The sequence below is a fragment of the Leucoraja erinacea genome, chromosome 26 (genome assembly GCF_028641065.1).
Source record: "Leucoraja erinacea ecotype New England chromosome 26, Leri_hhj_1, whole genome shotgun sequence".
NCBI lineage: Eukaryota > Metazoa > Chordata > Chondrichthyes > Rajiformes > Rajidae > Leucoraja > Leucoraja erinaceus.
The window spans coordinates 2164484-2191283 of NC_073402.1; positions in this window are offsets into that span (position 1 = coordinate 2164484).

Below are 26800 nucleotides of genomic sequence, written 5' to 3' on the forward strand. Positions count from 1 at the left end.
TATTATTTGAAGTATGGACACTTAATGCTGTAGTAACTCAGCAACCCATTGCTTCTCTCCAGAGATGCCACCTGTCCCGCTAAGTTCCACCAGCATTCGGTGTAACCCAGCATCTGCAGTTCCTTCCTGCACATTATTTAAAGTCTTATCTAGTCTGATTGGATCGCATGCAACACAATACCTTTCACTGTATCTCAGTACATGTGACAATAATACAGGTACATTTAAACATGATGTACCAACTATTATACCCTATGAAGGTAGCCATACTGAATACTTTTTCAAATTCTTTCTTATCATGTTAAGTAGATGTTGGTTTATTTTTCCGTTAATTAATATAGTAAGTTCTAGCGAAGATGATGTTGCCAGACAAGTGAATTTCCTATCTGCAATTTGTATTTATTTCCTAGCAACGTACTGTACTCCCTTCAAAAATTAAATCCTTCCATCAAAGACAGTGTACAGGATAAACCTTTCTTGTGTTTCGTTTTGATTCATGCTTTCAACTGTTAATCAGTAATCAGTAATGGGTTGTTAATCACGGTGGCGCAGCGGTACAGTTGCTGCCTTACAGCGAATGCAGCGCCGGAGACCCTGGCTAATATTAGCAATAGAGGGTCAGGCTGACATAGGATAAGCATATTCTCACCTTCAGTTTATCTGTCGCTCACTTATCTGGTGTGGGGATGATTCCTACCTTTTTGCATTTTAAGTATAATTTATTTAGCGAATGCAAAGTCCTTTAGCCAAGCAGTTGCCTCTTGATCTGCTGTATGAAGGGTGACAAGTCCTCCTTTGAGTCTTTGTTGAGGGCATGCTTCAATGATGTGTTACATTGTTTGCTGCTCCCCACAAGCACACCATGGGGCTGGACTGCTGCCCCATTTGTGAAGGCTGGCCAAGCAGGGACCATGTCCAGTCTTGAATCTATTCAGCGTCGTCCACTGCTTCCTTGGGAGATTGGTGCCAGGGACCGGTAGGGTGGGGTCTGACACCAGATGTTTATTTGGGACGTCCTTGGACTCCCATTCCTTTTTCCAAGCTGATTGGATGGTGAAATCAGCTGGTGGTGGGTTCTTCCAAATTGGTCGTCTAGATGGAAGTCGAGCAGTGGGTGGGTTGAAGATGTCCATGTGAATTGGCAGGTGAGGGGAGTTTTTGGTCTTTTGGAGCATCCTTTGAGTGAGGACTACTCGCCGGATGTGTGGAGGGGCTATGTTGGATAGGACAGGGAGCCAGGGGAGTGGTGTTGAGCGGATTGTTCCTGTGATGATCCTCATTGTTGAGTTCAGTTGAGTGTCCACATGGTGTGTGTGGGATGACCTGGACCAAACAGGGGCACAATATTCGGCTGAAGAAAATGCAAGGGCTAGTGCTGAAATGCGCAGTGTGGGGGCTGCTGCCCCCCACTTTAAGCCAGCAAGCTTACTGAGGAGATTGTTTCTGGACTTCACCTTAGCTGCTGTTCTTTTGAGATGTTCCTTGAAGGATAGGGTTCTGTCAAGGGTCACTCCGAGGTATGTTGGAGTGGGGGCATACTTTAGTTTGGTCCTGCTCAGATAGATGTTTGGTTCTCTTGTGGCTTCTGCATTATGGAGGTGGAACACACTGGAGACCGTTTTTTCTGGGCTTGGTTTTAGGCGCCAGGTTTTGCAGTACTTGTCCAGTTTAGCAAGGTCTTCATTGAGCACCTGTTCCAATGGTGCTTGGATGGCCAAACAGATGTCATCTGCATGGATGAATTTGTGGGATGTGGTGGTGGGTAGGTCATTTGTGTAAAGGTTGATCAGGGTTAAGGCTAAAACTGACCCTTGCGGGAGCCCATTCTTCTGCGTTCTCCATGCACTCTTGTTCTGACCAAGGTGAACTCTGAACCTGTGATTGGAGAGCAGAGATTTGATGGGGGACAATGAATCAGCGTTCTCGTTGCGCCCCCCTCCCCCCCGGTCAGTACCCCGGCCCGCCTGGGGAAGCCAATGATCCATCCAGCAGACTAAATTCTACAAGACGACACCTGAGAGCCAAGTCAAAGAATCCTAGTCATTATCCTAAAGCCGAAAGCAGCAACAACAACCAGCCTCAAGTATAATTGACCTGATGTTTTTGCTGCATATCTTGGGATAAGTGATTAATTGAATTGCTTCACCCTCTCAGTGGTTGGAAGCAATGAAGCAGGTTGAAGAGCCAGAAACCTAGCTGCTGCATAATGGAATACAGTGCGATGCTTCACTAATGAACTCTACTTTAACACAAGTGCATTTTCAACCGCATTAAAAGAGTGGAACAAGCCTGAAAGTTCACATCAATGAACTGAAGAGGGTTGAAAACATTAATGGACATTTGCGCAATGGCATGAAGTGGAACTTTGTTCAGTGTAATGCTTCTTCCCATTCTTCTTGTTAGGTTTTTATAATAACCATGTTTATTCTGCATGAAAGGACACATATTTATGTGACCTGACAAGTGAAAAGCTAATGCTGCCATATTTAAGTATTCCGTAGCCTGCTGTTTGTGAGCAATGGAAGTACAGTCCATGTTAAACAATGCTCCAATGCTTCTTTATTGTCACATGTGCAGACATACAGTGAAATTATTTTTTTGCAATAGTTCATTAAATTATTATCACACTTAAGCACAATCCCAGATTAGTACAAATAGTTCACTGTGACCGCATGCAAGAGTCGGCAGGTAATGGCCCCATTAACAAAACCCATTCCAGTCCTCGCGCTCGGACTCATGGAGCCTGATCCAGATGAGCCCCAGGCTGCTGCAGGGCTTCCAGCCATCGTCTCCGTCTGGAACGTCCAGTGAACCGTCGTCCCTCTCCTCGACTGGGCACACCTCGTCAGCCTTTGTGTCCTGGGGTCACCTTCTGCAGCCGATCTTGAGGGTGCGGAAGATAAGACCCCGGTTCACTCTCCCACCGGTTCTTGCTCTTGTGACCACCATCGCCAGCCCCTTTCTCATTCCTCTCAGATTCTCCGGTCCTCGGGGGACGAGCAGGGTCTACGGCCCGCTGGTCCTTCCTTTGCATAGACAGGATAGCTTAATCCCTAACAAGTGCAGGAGTAAAGAAATGTAATACATTTGAGAAGTTATTTGGAAAGTTATTGAAGGTGAGCGGAACTTGTGGCTTAATCTCATGCTGCTTTGGAGGCAACCCTGCTGTAGAAGTTCCCCAAATGTCAGTTAAAGGAACAATGTGCTACACATCAGGAATGTGTCGCTGTTGTGAAGGATAGTGCTAGTGTGCAGGGATCAATGGTTGGCGCAGACACGGTGGGCCAAAGGGCCTGTTTCCACACTGTATCTCCAAACTTGGGCGCTGTCGATATGAAGTTAGCATATTCTCCCTGTAACCTCATGGGTTTCCTCTGGGTGCTCCAGTTTCCTCCCACATCCCAAAGATGTGCAGGTTTGTAGGTTTATTGGCTTCTATAAATTGTAGAACAGAAGTAAAAGCAGAAAAACAGAGAATTAGTGTGAACAGATGATTGGTGTAAAGTCAGTGGGCCAAAGGGTCTGTTTCCATGCTGTATGTTGCAATCAATCAATCGACTGACCGATCGATCGATCGATCGATCGATCGATCGATCAAACAAATCAATCAATCGAAAAAAAGTAACAGCAGAAATTTCCTAAACCAAAGATGGGGGATCATTATGCGATGGGGACTCTCCTCTCATTTCAAGAATTACAGTCGAAATATCATTTGAAAGTTGGTCAATATCAGATATCTTCAAATACGAGACTATGTGAAAAGACTGTCACTCTATGGGCCCAGATATATTAGATGAATGCATGAAGAGAAAGTCGGATTCAAATAAGTTAATATCGTACCTTTATAATACCCTTTTAAATTTACATACTCCATCATCGGAAATAATTAGGGGAGCTTGGGAAGACGAATTGGGTCGAACAATTTCTAAGGATAGTTGGGTGGAAAGCGTTATATATACACTTCTGTTCTCTTAATGTTTGACACTCGCTAATACAATATAAAATACTGCCAAAACTTTATTACTCAAAGTCTAAATTGAATAAGATCTTTCCAAATGTCTCTCCTATTTGCTATAAATGTCTCCTCAAGAAGCAACCATAACCCATTCCTTTACTTCCTGTATAAAATTAGAAAACTTCTGGAGAGGAATTTTTGATATATTTTCTAAAATAGTTTAAATAAAATTGGACCCCGACATAATATTGATCACACTAGGTATGTCAGATGCCTGTACTGAGCTAACACTACTTCAAAGACGTTTCCTTAACTATGGCCTGATAACGGCGAAATTTTTGGAAACAGGTAACAGTCCCTACAGTGAAGATGTGGATCACAAACATGTCCAAGATACTATATTTGGAAAACATTAGGCTTGTCTTGGCAGAAAAAACAGATCAATTTCTCAAGACATGGACACCCTTCACCGAATTCTTACCAGAATAGCATGGTGCAACACAAATTTACATTTAAATCCGATGCCGGGCTGGAGGTGGGTGGGGGAGGGGGGGGGGGGGGGGGGGGGATATATCTCCACCTTTCTTTTTCTCCTTTCTTATCTTTATATTTGGGGGGGGGGGGGGGGGGGGGGGGGGGGGGGGGGGGGGGGGGGGGGGGGGGTCTGTATCTCCACCTTTCTTTTTCTCCTTTCTTATCTTTATATTTGTATCTCTAAACTAAACTAAACACCTCCGAAGTGAGTGCGGTGAATTTTGAATCAATCCTAAATATCGGGGGGGTTGCTGATGGAGTTTTCAAATCCACTTCATCATTTTGCAAATACCTTTCTACAGTGCGTATAATGACTACACATTAAGATATTAGCACAGTTCACCAGTGCATTTCAGGTTTTGATTAAATGTATTTCTTTATTCATGTAGCGTAGGAGTTGTAAATGATATGAATTTTTCTCGGTGTCTGTGAATCAGGCAACTAGAGAAACATTCAGGATTGATATGGATAGGGAACTGGCTGGCAGACAGGAAACTAAGAGTAGGAGTAAACGGGTCCTTTTCGGAATGGCAGGCAGTGACTAGTGGGGTACCGCAAGGTTCGGTGCTGGAACCCCGGCTATTTACAATATATATTAATGATTTGGCCGATGGAATTGAATGCAACATCTCCACGTTTGCGGATGACACGAAGCTGGAGGGCAGTGTTAGCTGTGAGGAGGATGCTAGGAGGCTGCAGGGTGACTTAGATAAGTTGGGTGAGTGGGCAAATGCATGGGAGATGCAGTATAATGTGGCTACATGTGAGGTTATCCAATTTGGTGGCAAAAACAGGAAAGTAGACTATTATCTGAATGGTGGCCGATTAGGAAAAGGGGAGATGCATCGAGACCTGGGTGTCATGGTACACCAGTCATTCACACAGTAGGCATGCAGGTGCAGCAGGCAGTGAAGAAAGCAAATGGTATGTTAGCATTCATAGCAAAAGGATTTGAGTATAGGAGCAGGGAGGTTCCACTGCAGTTGCACAGGGTCTTGGTGAGACCACACCTGGAGTATTACGTACAGTTTTGGTCTCCTAATCTGAGGAAAGACATTCTTGCCATAGAGGGAGTGCAAAGAAGGTTCACCAGACAGATTCCTGGGATGTCAGGACTTTCATATGCAGAAAGACTGGATAGACTTGGATTGTACTCGCTAGAATTTAGAAGATTGAGGGGGGATCTTATAGAAACTTATAAGATTCTTAAGGGGTTGGACAGGCTAGATGCAGGAAGATTGTTCCCGATGTTGGGGAAGTCCAGAACAAGGGGTCACAGTTTAAGGATAAGGGGGAAGTCTTTTAGGACTGAGATGAGAAAAACATTTTTCACACAGAGAGTGGTGAATCTCTGGAATTCTCTGCCACAGAAGTTATTGAGGCCAGTTCATTAGCTATATTTAATAGGGAATTAGATGTGGCCCTTGTGGCTAAGGGGATCAGGGGGTATGGAGAGAAGGTAGGTACAGGATACTGAGTTGGATGATCAGCCATGATGATATTGAATGGCGGTCCAGGCTCGAAGGGCGGAATGGCCTCCTCCCGCACCAATTTTCTGTTTCTATGTTGGATTCCTGCATTGTGCTGCTGCCTGGATTAGTCTGTATTAGCTACAAGAAATGATTGGAGAAACTAGGATTTTGTTCGCTGGAAAGCTGGAAGTTGAGGTGAGGCCTGACTGAAGTATCTAAAATTATGAAAGTTATGAATAGTGGACAGTCAGAACCTTTTTCTCAGGATGGAAATATAGAGTCTTACAGCGTGGAAACGGGTCCTTCGGCCCAACTTTCCCATGCCGACCAACATACCCATCTACACTAGTCCCACCTGCCTTTGTTTGGCGCATATCCTTCTAAACCTATCCTATCCATGTACCTGTCCAATTGTTTGTTAAACATTATGATAGTATCTGCCTCAACTACCTGCTCTGCCAGCTCATTCCATTTGCCCACTACCCTTTGTGTAAAGAAAGTTGTACCGCAGGTTCCTATTAAATGTTACCACTCCTCACCTTAAACCTATGTCCTCTGATTCTTGATTCCCCTATTCTGGGTAAAAGAGTCTGTGTCTTTACCCAATCTATTCCTCTCATGATCTTAAACACAACTATAAGATCACTCCCCATCCTCCAGCCTGCAAATGGACAAAGTCCTAGCCTGCTCAACCTCTCCCAGTAGCTTTGGCCCTTGGGTCCTCGTAAATCTTCTCTGCACTCTTTCCAGCTTTTCAACAACATGTGACACAATATTCCATTTGTGGCCTCACCAATCTCTTGTACAACTGTAACATGACCTCCCAACTTCTATATTCAATTCTCAGACTGATGAAGGCCAATGTGCTGAAATCCTTCTTGACCACCCTGTCTACCTGTGATGCCACTTTCAAGAAACTATTTACCAGCAGTCCTCCGCTGTGGCAGGCCGTCTCGGAGCGGAGACGGCGTTCCGGCTTTCGGCGGCGGCGACATCACCACGGAGGTCCGCTGGACTGGAGAGCGGCATCTTCGGCCTGGATCGATCGCCTCAGCGCAGAGGGAGAACAAGGAGGGAAGAGACGGAGACTAAGACTTTGCCTCCATCACAGTGAGGATGTGCTTGGTGAACTCATTGTGGTGGATGTTTAATTTGTGTTTATTGTATGTGTTGTTATTATTGATTCTGTGTATGACTGCAGGCAACATAATTTCGTTCAGACCAAAAGGTCTGAATGACAATAAAGGATCTATCTATCGATCCCTCTGCTCTACAACACTCCTGAGAGCCCTGCCATTCACCATGTTGGTCCTGCCCTTGATAGACTTCCCAAATTGCAACACCTCACATTTATCTCCATTAAACACTCTAAAACATTCCTCAGCCCACCGGCCCAACCGGTCAAGATCCCGCTGCAATCTTTGACAACCATCTTCACAATCTACACTATCACAGATTGGGGTGGTCACGGTGGCGCAGCGGTGGAGTTGCTGCCTTACAGCGAATGCGGCGCCGGAGACCCGGGTTCAATCCCGAATACGGGTGCTGTCTGTACGGAGTTTGTACGTTCTCCCCGTGACCTGCGTGGGTTTACTCCGAGACCTTTGATTTCCAAAAGTCCCGAGTGGATGTAGGATAGTGTTAGTGTGCGGGGATCGTTGGTCGGCGCGGATCCGGTCGGTGAAGGGCCTGTTTCCATGCTGTATTTCTAAACTAAACTAAACTAAATTAAAAAACACTCAAATTAGTGTCATGCGCAAACCTTCTCATCATGTCTTCTACATTCTCAGCCAAATCATTGATATAAATGGCAAACCAATGGGCCCAGCACTGAACCTGAACTTCTAAACCCTGAGTATAGAAGTTGGGAGGTCATGTTGCAGTTGTATAAGACGTTGGTGTGACCGCATTTAGAATATTGTGTTCAGTTCTGGGCACCATGTTTTAGGAAAGATATTGTCAAGCTTGAAATGGTTCTGAAAAGATTGACGAGGATGATATGATATGATATGATATGCCATTTATTGTCACTATACATGTACAGTGAAACTGAAAGCTGCTCGTACTCAGTGCATACATACAATTTAGCACAAAAAACAAGAAACAGAAAAAACAAAAAACAGAAGGGGAGATGGAGGGGGGGGTGGGGAATAGGTGCACAAATTCTGCGGCGCTACATACATATATACATATATACAGATGGAAGTCCGTGTTGGGCGGTGTAGTCAGTGCATGTGTGAATTTGAATTTATAGTAGATATAATTCTCGGAAAGCAACTATTCCTGAGTCTGTTTGTCCTGGATTTGATGCACCTATAGCGCCTTCCAGAGGGCAGCAGGTCGAACAGTCCAAACGCAGGATGGAAGCTGTCTTTGATGATCTTCTTTGCCCTGCTAAGGCAGCGGGAGGTGTAGATGTCCATCAGGGATGGGAGAGGGCAGCCAATGATCCTCTGCGCTGTCCTGGTTACCCTCTGAAGCCTCTCCCTGTCTGCCATGGTGCAGCTGCCATACCATGCTGTAATGCAGTATGTCAGCAGGCTCTCGATGGACGAGCGGTAGAAGGTCAGCAGCAGGTTAGAGTCCAGGTTGTGCTTCCTGAGGACCCTCAGGAAGTGCAGCCGCTGCTGAGCCTTCTTGATGACCGCTGTTGTGTTGTCCGTCCAGGAGATATCAGCAGCGATATGGACGCCGAGAAACCGGAAGGTGTTGCCAGGACTAGAGGGCGTGAGCTATAAGGAGTGGTTGAGTAGGCTGGGACTCTATTCCATGGAGCGCAGCAGGAGGATGAGGGGTGATCTTATAGAGGTATACAAAATCATGAGAGAATTAGATTGGGTAGATGCACAGAGTCTCTTGCCCCGAGTAGGGGAATTGAGGAACAGAGGACAGAGGTTCAAGGTGAAGGGGAAAAGATTTAATAGTAATCCGAGGGGTAACTTTTTCACACAAATGGTGGTGGGTGTATGGAACAAGCTGCCAGAAGAGGCTGGGACTATCCCATTGTTTAAGAAACAGTGAGACAGTTAAATGGATAGGACAGGTTTGGAGCGATATGGACCAAGCGCAGGCAAATTGGACTAGTGTAGCTGGGACACTGTTGGCCGGTGTGGGCGAGTTGGGCCGAAGGGCCTGTTTCTACACTGTATCACTCTATGACTCTATGACTCCATGACACTAATCACAGGCCTCCAGTCCGTAAAACAACCTTCTATCATCACCCTTTGCTTCTCTCCATTAAACCAATTCTCTATCTGGTGGGCTAGCTGTCCTTGTATCCCATGTGATCTAACCTTCCAGAGCAGCCTACCATACAGAGCCTTGTCAAGTGCCTTGCTGAAATCTATGTATACAATGTTTACTGCTCTACCCTCATCAACCTTTTAGGTTATATCTTCAAAAATCTTAATCAGATTTATGTGGTTCAATCTCCCACTTACAAAACCATGCTGACCGTCCCTAACATGCCCTTGTCCATCTAAATGCATGTATATTCTATCCCTCAGTACACTCTCTATTTACCCTCCAACCAGATGTGCTATACTCATTGGCCTATAGTTCCCAGGCTTTTCCCTGCGGCCTTTCTTAAATAGAGACGCAACATTCACCACCCTCCAGTCTTCCAGTACCACCCCCTTATTTATTGATGACCCATATATCTCAGCCAGGGCATTTGTAATTTCCTCTCTAGATTCCCACAATGTCCTCAGTTGATCAAACCTGGGAGATCGGTTTACATTCATACGAATTAAGACACAAACCCCCTGCTGGACCCCCTGCAGTTTGCGCAAAGGGCCAATAGATCTGTGGATGACGCAGCCAACCTGCGCTTACACTTCATCCTCCAGCACCTAGACCACCAGGGGACCTATGCGAGGATTATGTTTGTGGATTTTAGCTCTGCATTCAACAGCATTGTGCCAGAGCTACTGCACTCCAAACTCTCCCAGTTGACTGTGCCTGAACCCCTCTGTTAGTGGATCACCAACGTCCCGACAGACAGGAAGCAGCATGCGAGGCTGGAAAAGCACATCTCAGACCTGCAAACGCTCAGCATAGGAGCACCGCAAGACTGCGTATTCTCTCCTCTCCTGTACTCTCTGTACACTCCAATGACTGCACCTCCACAGACACCTCTGTCAAGCTTCTCAAGTTTGCGGATGACACAACCCTGATTGGACTGATCCAGGATGGGGAAGAATCTGACTGCAGACTGGAAGTGACACAGCTGGCGTCTTGGTGCCATCGCAACAATCTGGAGCTCAATGCTCTTAAGACGGTGGAATTCCTCTCCCCTCCCCCCACTCACCATCAACAACACCACACACACCTGTGGAGTCTTTTAAGTTCCAGGGAACTGTCATCTCCAAGGACCTTAAGTGGGGGGCTACCATCGACTCATAGAAACATAGAAACATAGAAATTAGGTGCAGGAGTAGACCATTCAGCCCTTCGAGCCTGCACCGCCATTCAATATGATCATGGCTGATCATCCAACTCAGTATCCCGTACCTGCCTTCTCTCCATACCCTCTGATCCCCTTAGCCACAAGGGCCACATCTAACTCCCTCTTAAATATAGCCAATGAACTGGCCTCAACTACCCTCTGGCAGAGAGTTCCAGAGATTCCACAGACAAAAAGGCACAACAGAGGATTACTTCCTGCGGCAGCTGAGGAAGCACAATCTGCCACAGGCAATGATGGTCCAATTCTATACGGCCATCGTAGCGTCTGTCCTCACCTCCTTCATCGTGGTCTGGTTTGGCTCAGCCACCAAGCACGACACCTGGAGGCTGCAGCGAATCGTCTGATCAGCTGAGAAGGTTAATGGCTGCAATTTTCCCTCCATTGATGGACTACACTGCAAGGGCCAGGAAGCGAGCGGGCAAGATCATCTCTGACCCCTCTCACCCTGGCCACAAACTCTTTGAATCACTTCCCTCTGGAAGGCAACTCTGGACTGTCACAGTTTCTTTTCCACGAGGAGAAGCTCTACTCAATAACCAATAATCTGTAGCCTCCTCTTGTCTGGGTTTTTATTTAATTCACATGTTTAATCAATAATATTTTATTATTAATGTTTAATGTTTTATGTCATTCCTAACTCTCACTGTATATCATGTTGTCACTTGTGTGCGGAGCACCAAGGTCAATTCCTTGTATGTGAATACTTGGCCAATATACTTATCCATTCACATTCATTCATACACTTGCCCCTTGACCAGAGCCTCAATTTCTCAAACTATCAAAGACTAGAGGTCATTACTTTAAGATGAGAGGTACAAAGTTTAGAGGGAGAAGTGTAGACTTCAGGAAGTCCAGAGGCGGCACGCGCACCCCCATCCACATTAACGGGACAGAGGTGGAACGTGTTTCTAGCTTCAGGTTCCTGGGAGTCAACATCTCCGATGACCTCTCTTGGACCCACAATACCTCTACTCTGATCAAGAAGGCTCATCAGCGTCTCTTCTTCCTGAGGAGACTGAAGAAGGTCCATCTGTCTCCTCAGATCCTGGTGAACTTCTACCGCTGCACCATCGAGAGCATCCTTACCAACTGCATCACAGTATGGTATGGCAACTGCTCTGTCTCCGACCAGAAGGCATTGCAGAGGGTGGTGAAAATTGCCCAACGCATCACCGGTTCCACGCTCCCCTCCATTGAGTCTGTCCAAAGCAAGCGCTGTCTGCGGAGGGCGCTCAGCATCGCCAAGGACTGCTCTCACCCCAACCATGGACTGTTTACCCTCCTACCATCCGGGAGGCGCTACAGGTCTCTCCATTGCCGAACCAGCAGGTCGAGGAACAGCTTCTTTCCGGCGGCTGTCACTCTACTAAACAACGTACCTCGGTGACTGCCAATCACCACCCCCCCCCCACCGGACACTTATTATTTTTTTTTATTCAAATCGTTTGCTATGTCGCTCTTCAAGGGAGATGCTAAATGCATTTCGTTGTCTCTGTACTGTACACTGACAATGACAATTAAAATTGAATCTGAATCTGAATCTGAATCTGAATCTGTAAGCAGTGACTAGTGGGGTGCTGCAAGACTTGGTGCTGGGATCCAGTTGTTTACAATATATATTAATGATTTACACAAGGGAATTAAATGTAACATCTCTAAGTTTGCTGATGACACAAAACTGGTTGACAGCGTGAGCTGCGATGAGGATGCTATGGGGCTGCAGGGTGACTTGGATAGGTTGGGTGAGTGGGCAGATGCATGGCAGCTGCAGTATAATGTGAATAAATGTGAGGTTATCCATTTTGGTGGCAAGAACAGGAAGACAGATTATTAGCTGAACGGTGTGGCCTGGATAAAGTGTATGTGGAGAGGATGTTTCCAATAGTGGGAGAGACAGGAAACAGAGAGTGGTGATTAACGGGTCCCTTTCAGTATGGCAGGCAGTGACTAGTGGGGTACTGCAAGGCTCAGTGCTGGGACCGCAGCTATTTACAATATACATCAATGATTTGGATGAAGAGATTCAAACTAACATTAGCAAATTTGTAGACGACACAAAACTTTGTGGCAGTGTGGACTGTGAGGAGGATGCTATGAGAATGCAGGGTGACTTGGACAGGTTGAGGGAGTGGGCAGATGCATGGCAGATGAAGTTTAATGTGGAGAAATGTGAGGTTATCCACTTTGGTAACAAAAACTAGAAAGCAGATTACTATCTAAATGGCGTGAAGTTGGAAAAAGGGGAAGTACAACGGGATCTGGGCGTTCTTGTTCATCAGTCTATGAAAGTAAGCATGCAGGTACTGAAGGCAGTGAAGAAAGCGAATGCATGTCGGCCTTTATAAAAAGAGGAGTTGGGTATAGGAGCAAAAAGGCCTTTCTGCAGTTGTACAGAGCCCTAATGAGACCACACCTGGAGTATTGTGTGCAGTTTTGGTCCCCTAATTTGAGGAAGGACATTCTTGCTATTAAAGGAGTGCAGCGTAGGTTTGCAAGGTTAATTCCCAGGATGGCTGGACTGTCATATGCTGAGAGAATGGAGCAGCTGGGCTTGTATGCTCTGGAGTTTAGAAGGATGAGAGGGAAACCTTATTGAATCGTATAAGATTGTTAAGGGTTTGGACACGCTAGAGGCAGGAAACATATTCCCGATGTTGGGGGAGTCCAGAACTCACAGTTTAAGGATAAGGGATAAGCCATTTAGAACGGAGACAAGGAAACACTTTTTCTCACAGGGAGTTGAGAATTCTCTGCTGGAGTCTGTGGAATTCTCTGCTTCAGAGGGCGGTGGAGGTCGGTTCTCTGGATACTGTCAAGAGAGAGCTGGATAGGGCTCTTAAAGATAGCAGAGTCAGGGGATATGCGGAAAAGGCAGGGATGGGGTACTGATTGGGGATGATCAGCCATGATCACATTGAATGGCGGTGCTGGCTCGAAGGGCCGGCCTACTCCTGCACCTATTGTCTATTGTCTATTGAGAGTCTAGGACCAGAGGGCATAGGCTCAGAATAAAAGGACATACCTTTAGAATGGAGATGAGGAGATATTTATTTCATCAAAGGGTGGTGAAACTGTGGAATTCATGGCCACAGAAGGCATGATGACCTAATTCTGCGCCTATCACCTTTGAACGTGAATCAAGGGACATACCTATTTCTTACAAAAATGTGGTCAAACATCACAGAAAGGTTGTCGGAAAAGTAGATCAGATGGAGAATAGAAGCATTTCTTACAGTTGGTGAAATAGATAGATTAAGAGACATAACTACAAGATGTGAAAATGGGAATTTGATGTTAAAATGTCCTTTTGAAATGAAGGTTGTAAAGTTTTAAACTTGCTTCGGTTTTACAATATAGTAAAAGTATTATCATTTTATCAAGTTTGCAATAGTTTGTGTCTTCCGCGTACTTAATACCTAGCATTTTTGGACCAGTAATATCCTATCTTTGTAAACGTTAACTTATCATCCTCTTCCTATATCTACAATTACACAATTGCATCTGAATTTTAAGTATTTTAATTCAGGTTTTCCAGTAATTCAATTGAAAATATATTTTAATTCAAATCCAATACGCCATATAACTTACCTTTTGTGCATGTGGATTTAACAGCAGTGCAATATTCCATCCAAAGTCAGCGTGATCTGGATAATGCTTTCTCAGAAGATTACATTCTTTTAGGAAAGGAGATGAGGAGAAATTTCTTTAGTCAGAGGGTGGTGAATCTGTGGAATTCTTTGCCACAGAAGGCTGTGGAGGCCAAGTCGGTGGATATTTTTAAGACAGTGATTGACAGATTCTTGATTAATACAGGTGTCAGAGGTTAAGGGGAGAAGGCAGGAGAATGGGGTTAGGAGGGAGAAATAGATCAGCCATGATTGAATGGCGGACTGGACTTGATGGGCCAAATGGCCTAATTCTACTCCTGTCACTTAGGACCTTTCTGAAAGCAAAGGATTAATTGTTCACTAAATTTTGTTTAAGTTACTTACGTAGGTTTACTTAAAGTTTAATTAGCTTATTGAAGCCAAATAGTGCAGGATTTAAATACAAAAATGAATCAGTATACAGTGGAAGAAAGTTTAAACAGTTTGTTATGTGACAAAGTTCTCAGATGAAATACAACTTTTATTGGAAAAGATTTGATTTGTTTCCTTGCAGAGGCATGCCTGTGTACAGGGCCACTCAGGTGAAATTAAGGAGTTTCGATTTCTTGGAAGGACTTAATGTTTAGTTTAGTTTAGATATACAGTGCGGAAACAGGCCCTTCGGCCCATTGTGTCCACGCTGACCAGCGATCCCCGCACATTAACATTATCCCGCACACACTAGGGACAATTTACAATTTCCAAAAAGCAATTAACCTGCAAACCTGTACGTCTTTGGAGTGTGGGAGAAAACCGGAGATCCCAGAAAAAAACGCATGCAGATGATGGGGAGAACGTACAAACTCCGTACAGACAGCACCTGTAATCAGGATGGAACCTGGGTCCCTGGCACTGTGCAGCAGCAACTCTACTGCTGCGCCACTGTGACATCTTCTGGGAAACTCCTCAGTTCTTATCGCATTCCGATGGTTTTGAAGTCAAACCTGCCATCATTGAAGACAACGGTTTAAACTCTTGCACGGAATACTGATGAGCAGATGTTCAGGAATTATCAGGATTCTGAGTGTCTGTTCATCCTTTTGAACATATACTGTTTAATTAGTGCTTAGAATGAAGCCCATTTTACCCAGGCACATTTCCAGATTCATTCAATTTGGCATAGACCTGCAAAAAAAATCCATTCCAATCTTTAATATTGAATCTGAGTGAAGGAGAATATATTTTAACCATTGCTATTTCAGAAATGCATAAAAGAAAGCAAAGGAATATCAATAGACAATAGACAATAGGTGCAGGAGAAGGCCATTCGGCCATACGAGCCAGCACCGCCATTCAATATGATCATGGCTGATCCCCACAATCAGTATCCTGTTCCTGCCTTCTCCCCATATCTCCTGACTCCGCTATCTTTAAGATCTCTTCATGTTGCTACATGGTTTGCACTGGAAGGGTAATCAGAATTAGAAGTCTGATCCACCAGGACAGGTCTTCATGCCTGGAAGGAATATAATCAATGGGTAAGATACAAATGCTTATGTATTCAGTTCATTTTGAAACAAAGAGCCAATTTGTGGTAAAATGACTATTGTATTCCACATTTCGTCAATCTGAATATAGAATTATTTTAACTTTTTAGGATGTTCAATGAGTATTTGTCATTTATTAATTATTTAATTTGTTTATGTAAGTACAAAATAGCCCACTTAGAGAAAACTGTCATGTTTAGTTAAGTTTAGTTTATTTTAGAGATACAGTGCAGAAACAGATGCTTCGGCCCACCAAGTCCACACAGGCCAGCGATGCCGCACACACACACAATCTTACACACACAAAAGGCGATTTACATTATACCAAGCCAATTAACCTACAAACCTGTATGTCTTTGCAGTGTGGGAGGAAACTGAAGATCTCGGAGAAAGCCCACGCTGTCGTGGGGAGAACGTGCAAATTCTGTATAGACAGCACCCGTAGTTCGGATCGAACCCGGGTCTCTGACGCTGTAAGGCAGTAGGTCTACTGCTTCACTTCTGCCACACCTCGAAAGACTGCTTGGGTCCTTGGATGGAGTCGAGGGGGGAGATAGAGCAACAAGTGTAGCATTTCCTGTGGTTGCAAGGGAAAGTACCAGGGGAGGGTGTGGTTTTTAGTGGGAAGGGACGAATTGACCAGGGAGTTACGAAGGGAGCGGTCTCTGTGGAAAGCAGAAAGAGGAGGAGGTGGGAAGATGTGGCCAGTGGTGGGATCCCGTTGGAGGTGGCAAAAGTGTCGGAGGATTATCTGTTGCATGATTGATGATCAGCGTGGACCCTCCAGGGCCAAATGGTCAGTTTCAGTGCTGTATCTCTAAACTAAAGATAACATTTAAAAAAATGAAACAAGTTGTATGTTAGTTACATACGCATATTTTAAGAGTTTTTAAATGTTCATCAGAGTAAATGAAAATGAATTAAAAACGCGTTGGAATGAATTAAGGTGCGAGAGGCTGTGAGAGCACTGTGTGAGTGAAACCAAGGTTTTGTCATGTGAGGCAGGGTCACTACCTGGAGTATATTCCAGATAACGGGGCACCCTCGGTGTGAATGGTCAGTTGCTATGGTCCTGCATGTACAAAGGACATGTCAGCCAGTTTGGTGGGCAGGTGTGTACTGCAACGCAGGCTCTCTGGTTTGGTGTACGACATTGCTGAGGTCACATTGTCTTCAGTTTAGGTCATCCTGCTAAGGGGAGCCATGTTGTCAAGCTGGAAAGAGTGCAGAGAAGATCTATGAGAATGTTGCCAGGACTCAGGACTCGAGGGGAATTTATTCTTCAGAGCGCAGGAGGCTGAGGGGTGATCTTATGAAGGTGTGCAAGATCATCAGAGGAAATGGTTGGGTAAATCCGCAGAATCTCTTGTCCAAAGGACATAGGTTAAAGGTGAGGGAGGTGGGGGGGGGGGGGTGGTCTGCATGGGCAAGTTGGGCCGAAGGGCCTGTTTCCACTCTATATTACTCTATGACACTATAAGCAGCAGGAACTAGCCCATGGTCACTCTGAATGATATTTAATTTTGTCCAGTGATAATTGTAAATAATACAGTTGATTTAATTACAATGTTCAATATCAACCGAAGGGGAAACAGATTCTGTTGACTTGAAAGTGCCCTGCCTAGGTCCATACAGACGGTAACAGCTCTTGGGCGGCACAGTGGCACAGCGGTCGAGTTGCTGCCTTACAGCACTTGCAGTGCCGGAGATCCGCGTTCAATCCCGACTACGGGTGCTGTCTGTATGGAGTTTGTACGTTCTCCCCGTGTTAACGTGAGTTTTCTCCGAGATCTTCGGTTTCCTCCCACACTACCAAGACGTACAGGTATGTAGGTAAATTGGCTTGGTAAATGTAAAAATTGGCCCTAGTGTGTGTAGGATACTGTTAATCTGCGAGGATCGTTGGTCGGCGCGGACCCGATGGGCCGAAGGGGCTGTTTCTGCGCTATAAATAAAACCTCACAATCACTTTCTGAAGGGCAATTAGAGATGCAATATAAATACTGGCCTTCGAGTACGACCTACATCTCATGAATGAATCAGTAAAATAAAATATCTTGAAATTATATTTGTGAGTTTGAAATCCCTCTGTGTTCGGTTTTCACTGAAGGTCGTCAGTGTTCATTAGAAACAGGCTGGCACTCCAACAACCTCAGATTTATTGTTGCAATATTTTTATATTAAAATTGGACAATGCGATTTCAAGACATTCATTTACTTTTCTAATTTAAAAATGTCAATGATCAAAATGAACTCTCATTAAAATAAGATAAGACAGAGACCAACGCAATTATTGAGAACATTTCCATCAATGAATTCTCTGCTCAGGAGAGTATTAGATCCCCAGAAACTAGATTTTCATTGTGCTTGATTAATGACTCTTCTCTGCAGGTATTGGCTCAGTAATTTAAACTACAGTATGTGAGTTAGCAGAGACTTTCAAGATGCTAGCGGTACCTTTAAATTAAGACTGAATCGAATGCACTGTAGTGTCAAGCCTTTTGCCTGAATTATTTATGGAATGAAGTCCATGTTGAGAAATTCCAAGCATGAAATTCCATATAGAAACAACCTCGAATGCAGCTAATTTAATCTCTGTGCAGCAGTCCGCTCATATCACCATCTACTAGGGTGATACGGTGGCGCAGTGGTAGAGTTGCTGCTTTACTGCGAATGCTGCGCCGGAGACCCGGGTTCCATCCCCACTACGGGTGCTGTCTGTACGGAGTTTGCACTTTCTTCCCGTGACCTGGGTGGGCTTTCTCCAAGATCTTCGGTTTCCTTCCACACTCCAAAGAGGTAGAGGTCTGTAGGTTAATTGGCTTGGTAAATGTAAAAATTGTCCTTAGTGTGTGTAGGATAGTGTAAACGTGCGGGGGTCGCTGTTTGGCGCGGACCCAGTGGGCTGATGAGCCTGCTTCCACGCGCAGTGACATGCGGTAGGTGTAATAATGAGTTCATGGCAAATTTGATGCATATGCTTTATCTCATGAGAGTGTGTTTCTATGACGTGCTATTGTTGCTGATATGCTGCCATACACGGTTCTTCAACCACATTTCTCCTGTACAATGTTTTCACACTCTAATGCAATCCACAACCTTTATTGTTTAGTTTAGTTTAGAGATACAATGCAGAAAAAGGCCCTTTGGCCCATCGAGTCCACACCAGCCGGTGATCCCCGCATACTAACCTACACACTAGGGACAATTTTACAGAAGTTGTAAGTTTAGTTGAGTTTATAGATACAGTGCAGAAACAGGCCCTTCAGCCCTGACAGTCCACGTTGACCAGCTGTATCTCCGAACTAAAACTAAACGGAATAAGAGCACCTGGAGAAAGACCACACGGTCATGGGGAGAAGATACAGAGTCCATACAGCCAGCACCCATAGTCAGGATGGAAGATGACTCTAATGCAGCATCTCTACCACTGCGCCATTGTGCTGCCCTCAATGTTTTGTACATGGAAGATTATGACTTACAAATTTGATTGAGTTTTTTGAAGATGTAACTGATAACATTGGTGATGGCCAGCCATAGAGGTTGTCTATAAGCACGTCAGCAAGGCTTCTGTTAAGGTTCCACATGGTAGGCTGCTCTAGATGGTTAGATCTTATGGGATCCAGGGAGAGCTTGCCGACCGGATAGAAAATTGGCCGCATGGAAGGAAGCAGAGGGTAATGGTGGGAGGTTCTTTTTTGGACTGGAGGCCTGTGATTAGCCTGCGCCTCGGGGTTCGATGCTGGGTTCATTGGTGCTTTTGGTTTATATCAATGATTTGGTTGAGAATGTAGAAGGCAACTTTGCAGATAACACTAAAGTGGATGATATCTCAGAGAGAGAAGATGGTTATCAAAAATTACAGCAGGATTTTGATCAGTTGGGCAGGTGGGTTGAGGAATGGTTGATAGAGTTTAATGCAGATAAGCGTGAGGTGTATTTTTGGACGCCAAACTAGGGCAGGCACTTCACAGTGAATGGCGGAGCCCTGGGGAGTGTTGTAGAGCAGAGGCATCTAGGAGTGCGGGTACACAGTTCTTTTCAAATAGCGCCATAGTTAGATAAAACAGTCAATGAAAGCTTTTGGTCCATATGGCTTTGTCATTCAGGGTAGTGAGTGTAGAAGTTGGAATGTCACATTATAGTATACAATATATTGGTGAGGGTGCATTTGGAGTATTGTGTTCCATATGGTTCATCCAGCCTTAGGAAGGAAGTTGTTAAGGTGGAAAGAGTGCAGTGAAGATTTATGAGGTGTTGCCAGGACTTGTGGGTCTGAGTTATAAGGAGAGGTTGGGCAAGATAGGATTTTCTTCCTTTGAATACACGAGGTTGAGAGGTGTCATGAGGGGAATGGATAGGGTGAATGCAGAAGTTTTTTTTTACCCAGAGTAGTGGAATAGAGAACCAGGTTTAACATGGGTTTAAGGTGAGAGGAGACATATTTAGTAGGAACCCGAGGGGCAACTTTGTCACTCCGAGATGCTGGGCATATGGAATGAGCTGCCAGAAGAGGTAGTTGAGGCATATACTATAATAGCATTTAATAGACATTTCCACAGGTACATGAATAGGACACGTTTTGAGGGTTATGGGCCAAATGCAGGCAGGTGGAACTAGTGTAGCTGGGACATGTTGGTCGGTGTGGGCAGGTTGGGCCGAAGGGCCAGTTTTCACAATCCACGCTGTGCGACTCTATGACTATAATAGATTTCAGTGCTTCCCCTACAGAGCTGCTGCAGAGGACATCGGCACAATACTTGGCCAGGATGACCCCTGCAACTCTGACCCAGAGCCACTGCCAGGGCAACAAGCCTTTATGGCCAAATTAAGACACTAACATTTTATTTTAAACTTTGGACATGAAGGGTAAAAGATGGCGCCTGAAACGTGAGTATTGACTCAGTGTGTATGGACACGGTGTGGTCTGCTATCTTACACTCTTGTACGCAGAATGATTGTGCCTGTTGTGTAGTAGGTTTGTCACTCAATTCTGTGCAGCATAAAGAATGTCACTGCAATTAATTGCAGTAAATTACTATTGAACCATTGTACTGCTGACATTATGCTAAAATCTCATGTTTTTGTTTCCTTCTTTATCAATCAGCAGATGCACACTGTAGCATTCTAATCTCAGGAACCATTCGAAAACCAGTGGATGTTTAGAAGATGACAACCTATGTCAGGGGAGATGCAGTGGAGCAGCGGTAGAGTTGCTGCCTCACTGCGCCAGAGACCCAGATTTGATCCTGACTGCAGGTGCTGACTGTACGGAGTTTGTACGTTTTCGCTATGACCTACGTGAGTTTTGTCCAGGTGCTCCAATTTCCTGCCACATTCCAAAGACGTACAGGTTTGTAGGTTCATTGGCGTCGGTAAAATTGTAAATTGTCCCTAGTGTGTGTTGGATAGTGTCAGTGTGCGGGGATCATTGGTTGGTGTAGACTCGATGTTTCAGCACTATATCTCTCTAAACTAAACTAAACTAAACTAAACTAAACTAAACTAAACTAAACTAAACTAAACTAAACTAAACTAAACTAAACTATGCATCCATTATCATCACTGTTTTCTCTTACAAAAAACATCCGAATGGTCTGTCAGAAGAGAAGGTTTATTTTCCCAGTGGCTGGGTTTACCTTGAAAATTCCACTCAATATCTGACTCACGATATCACAGTATGACCACAAAATTACATTCCAGAATATGTTAGAAGTAGCATTTCTTGCCTCTAATCAAACATTTCAATTCCATGTTATGCCTAACTAATTTGAGCCCATTATTGTATAATTCATCACTCGTAATGAGATATGGAAATCATTTTCCCAACCTCAGTCCTTGAACCTATATCCTCTGGTCCTTGATTCCCCTACTCTGGGCAAGAGACTGTGCATCTACCCAATATATTCCTCTCAAGATTTTGTACACCTCTATAAGCTCACCCCTCATCCTCCATAGAATAGAGACCCAGCTTACTCAACCTCCCTATAGCTCACACCCTCTAGTCCTGGCAACATCCTCATAAATCTTCTCTGTATCCTTTCCACTTGACAACATCTATATTACTAACAGTAAGATCTTGACCACTTCCTGTTTTTCTGTTTCATGATTTTAGAAAAACGCTGCCACTTATGGCTGTGATATTTGGCCTGCTTACTCAGGGTCCCACTCCATTGCGTAGGACAAGAGGATTTTTCCCATCAATGAAACATAAATGAGTTATTAATGTTTTAAAAATGTTGATATTCTCTCCCTGATATTCATTCCCTGCTGTTGGGAGGGGGGAGGGACTATAAAACCCTGAAGTGTTGCGCCTCAGTCAGTCTCTGCAAGATGGTCACGTCTCTCAGTCTGAGCTGTGAATAACACTGAACACATGTCTACTAACTGTGAGTGTGGTTTTACTGACCTTGAGTGCCCTTAATGTGGTTTGAAAATGAAAATGTGGTTGGTTTGAAGTAAAAGCACTGCACATGGTTGGTGGGGGTTTGGGTTGAAGTAAACACACTGCAAGTGTTGGTTTGGGGGTTTTTGGGTTGATGTAAAAGCACTGCCAGTGGTTGTTTGGGGGTTTTGGGTTGAAGGAAAAGCACTGCAAATGATTGTTTGGGGGTTTTGGGTTGAAGTAAAAGCACTGCAAATGGTTGTTTGGGGGTTTTGGGTTGAAGGAAAAGCACTGCAAATGTTTGTTTGGGGGTTTTGAGTTGAAGTAAAAGCACTGCAAATGGTTGTTTGGAGGTCTAAACTTGACAACTTCCTGTTTGTACTGTATAGTGATTTTAGATAAAATGCTACCACTTACGGCTGTGATTTTTGGCCATCTTACTCAGTCCCCCTCCGCTCATTAGGTGCAGAGGATTCTTCTCATCAATGAAAAATACAAGTGCTATCAGTATTTAAAAAATGTTGAGAATCTCTCTCCTGTCAATCACGCCATGAAGGCCACACCTTTTCCGGTGGGTAGGGGGGGAGGGATTATAAAACCCGGAAGTGTGGGTGTGACTCTCTCTGCATGATGGGGGAAGGAGAGGTCACGACTCTGTCTGAGCTGTGAATCAACTGAACACACTGAATGTCTACTGAACTGTGAGTGTGGTGTTTTGTGTGGTTTTATGGTGGTTTCACCCTGCTTGAAATGGTATGAAACTGCATTTGAATGTGGCCTTGCACCCTGCATGAAATGGTATGAAACTGCATTTCTATGTGGTGACCTTGCACCCTGCATTAAATAGTATGAAACTGCACTTGAATTTGGTGGCCTTGCACCCTGCTTGAAATGGTAGGAAAATGGATTTGAATTTGGTGGCCTTGCACCCAGCTTGAAATGGAATTTCAAGGAATAGTCGTGAGTCAACTACCAGCCCACCAGCCCTGAGTGAGCTGCCAGCACATTAGGCTTGAGGGACTGAGCTGCCACCCCAAGAGTCCATTTGCCTCACAATGTTCATACTAGCCATCTGGAGACCAGTCCCTTCAGCCCACAACACCCATACCAGTGCTCCAGAAAGCCCCCCCACTGGCCACCAATATTGGAATTGGTGGAGAGGTGGAATATTGCGTTGGGGGACCAGCCCTCCCGTGTGAACATGGGATCCAACGGGGCCCACTTAGTCTAGTCTTTCATATAACATGGTTCCCAGAACTGAACACAATATTCTAAATGCGGTCTCACCACCTTCTTATACAACTGCAACATGACCTCCTAACTTCTATACCTAATGCTCTGACTGATGAAGGCCAATATGCCAAAGGCCCTTTTTCCCACCTTATCTACCTGCGACTTGACCTTCAAGGAACCATGCACTTGCACTCCTGGATTGATAGTATATAAATAAAAACAAAACATAATTGTAAATGCTGGAAATCTGAAATAAAGACAGAAAAATGCTGGAAACTGGCAATATCTTAGTTTACTTTAGTTTAGTGATACATCGCGGGAGTCCACGCTGACCAGCGATCCCTGTACACTAACACTATCCTACACACTGGGGACAATTTTCAATCTTTACCAATATAGCTACAAACGCGCATGACTTTGGAGTGTGGGAGGAAACTGGACCACCTGGAGAAAACCCACGCTGGTCATGGGGAGAACATACAAACTACATACAGGCAGCATCCGTAGCCAGGATCGAACGTGAATCTCTGGTGCTATAAGGCAGCAAATCTACCGCTGCGCCACCATGCCGCATGTTGAAAAAGAAACAAAATGAACCTTTTAAGCCCAAGGTCCTTTGTCATGCATCCCAGGGAAACATTTCCACAATTACTTTGATGTAACTCCCCATCTGTGGTCTTCATTACTTTGAGTCAGTAGAAAACAAACAAATATAGATAGATGGATAGCAAGGCCTTGATAGGCAAAGCTTTCAATACAATTAATGGCACACAGCACTTGTAATGCAAATCAATGCCACAACGTGGCATTTGATCTCTGGTTCTATCAACAGATAAGCCATCTGGGGAACCAGTTACCTATTCAAATGAAAAATAAATAGAGAATCTATAAGGCTGTACTTAAGGATTAATATTTCAATTTATCATTTCCTTCCATCAATTTAAAAATGTAACTAAGTCAGTCGATGGAGAGGTTCTTGTGCGCTGAAAATAAACGCTGGCAGCAAAATAAGTTAACGTCCTTGAGTGCCTGGAAGAATAAACATTCACTGAACACTTGTTTTTTTTACGTCTTTTTAAATGATAAAACCTTCAACAATTTTCATCATTAGCTATTGCATATCTAATAAAGCAACAGAAATCAGGAGCTAAATCATGAGAAAATGCAAAAGGAAATGCTTTTGGCGCTTTGTCCATCAGAGAGTAGTGATTCTAAAAGTTGTGGGGTCATGCAGCAGTTATAGAAGACATTGGTGAGGCCACATTTAGTTTAGTTTAGTTTATTGCCACGTGTACCGAGCTTCAGTGACCGGGTGGATTTTTTCCGAGATCTTCGGTTTCCTCCCACACACCAAAGACTTACAGGTGTGTCGGTTAATTGGTTTGGTGTATGTGTAAATTGCCCCTAGTGTGTGTAGGATAGTGTTAAAATGCAAGGATCGCTGGTCGGTATGGACTCGGTGGGCCGAAGGGCCTGTTTCTGCACTGAATCTCTAAACTAAACTAAACTAAACTAAACACGGAGGAAACCCACATGGTCGCAGGGAGAACGTGCAAACTCCACGCAGAGAACCCCTGAGGTTAGGATTGATCCCAGGTCTCTGGTGCTGTGAGATAGCAGCTCTATCAATTGCGCCACAGTGCTGCCTTAATATTAGAGTGTGTTTAAAGATAAGATACGCGGAAATAATTTCCACGTTTCTTGACTACATCCTTTTCCCCCCTTGTCCAATCTTTCCTGACCTAAGTCTAAGATATCTCACATGCCCTTCGTCTCTTTAATGACTTCCGCTTTCCGAGCCCCCACTCACTCATCCTTACTACAGACGTTCAGTCACTCTACTCCTAACTCCCCCACCAAGAAGGCCTTAAAGCCCTACGTTTCGTCCTCGACAGCAGAACCATCCAATTTCCCGCTACTAACACTCTCCCCGCCTAGCGGAGCTGGTCCTCATGCTCAACACTTCTCCTTTGACTCCTCCCAAGGCGCAGCTATGGGCACTTGCATGGGCCCCAGCTATGCCTGCCTCTTTGTAGGGTACGTTGAACAATCCCTGTTCCAGGCGTACACTGGCCCTATCCCCAAACTCTCTCTCCATTACATTGATCACTGCATCGGTGCTACCTCCTGCACCCACGCAGAACTCATGGACTTTATTAACTTCACCACCAATTTCCATCCTGCACTCAAATGTACTTGGACAATCTCCGACACCTCCCTCCTCTTTAGTGATATCACAGTCTCCCTCACAGGAAATAGACTATTGACTGACGTCTATTACAAACCAACTGACTCCCACATCTATCTTGACTACACTTCTTCCCACCCTGCTTCCTGCAAAGATTCTATCCCCTACTTCCAATTCCTCCATCTACGCTGCATCTGTGCCTAAGATGAGGTGTTACAGACTAGAACATCCAAGATGTCCTCATTCTTTAGGGAACAAGGTTGAGGGGGGACTTGATAGAGGTCTTTAAAATGATGAGAGGGATAGACAGAGTTGATGTGGACAAGCTTTTCCCTTTGAGAATAGGGAAGATTCAAACAAGAGGACATGACTTCAGAATTAAGGGACAGAAGTTTAGGGGTAATATGAGGGGGAACTTCTTTACTCAGAGAGTGGTAGCGGTGTGGAATGAGCTTCCAGTGGAAGTGGTGGAGGCAGGTTCATTGGTATCATTTAAAAATAAATTGGATAGGCATATGGATGAGAAGGGAATGGAGGGTTATGGTATGAGTGCAGGCAGGTGGGACTAAGGGGAAAAAAAAATTTGTTCGGCATGGATTTGTAGGGCCGAGATGGCCTGTTTCCGTGCTGTAATTGTTATATGGTTATATGGTTATATGGTTATAACAAGGGGTTCCCCTCCATCATTGATGAGGCCCTCACTCATGTCTCCTCTGTACCCCGCAGCTCCGCCCTTGCTCCCCTTCCCCCTAGTCACAACAGAGACAGAGTCCCCCTAGTCTTCACCTTTCACCCCATCAGCCATCGCATACAACACATAATCCTCCATAATTTCCGCCACCTCCAATGGGATCTGACCACTAGCCACATTTTCCTATCTCCACCCCATGCCACCTTCCACAGAGACCGTTCCCTCAGCAACTCCCTGGTTAACTCATCCCTTCCCACCCCCTCTCAAGGTACCATCAACCGCAGAAGATGCAACACCTGTCCCTATACCTCCTCCCTCGGTTGTCCAGGTACCCCTGCAGTCCATTCAGGCTAGGCAGAGGTTCTCTTGGACCTCCTTCAAACTCATCTACTGTATCTGTTGTTCAAGATGTGGACTCTTATACATCGGTGAGACCAAACGCAGACTGGGCAATCGTTTCGCTGAACACCTTCGCACAGGCCGCCTGAACCTACCTGATCTCCCGGTTGCTGGACACTTTCATTCTCCTTCCAATTCCAACACAGACCTTTCTGACCTCGGTCTCCTCCATTGTCAGAGTGAAGATAAACACAAATTGGAGGAAGAGCATCTCATATTTTACTTGGGCAGCTTACAGCCCAGTGGTATGAACATTGATTTTTCTCACTTCAGGTAGGCGCGGCAGTTCCTCTCTCTCTATCCCTCCCCCACCCAAGTCACACCAGCTTCTTATTTTCACC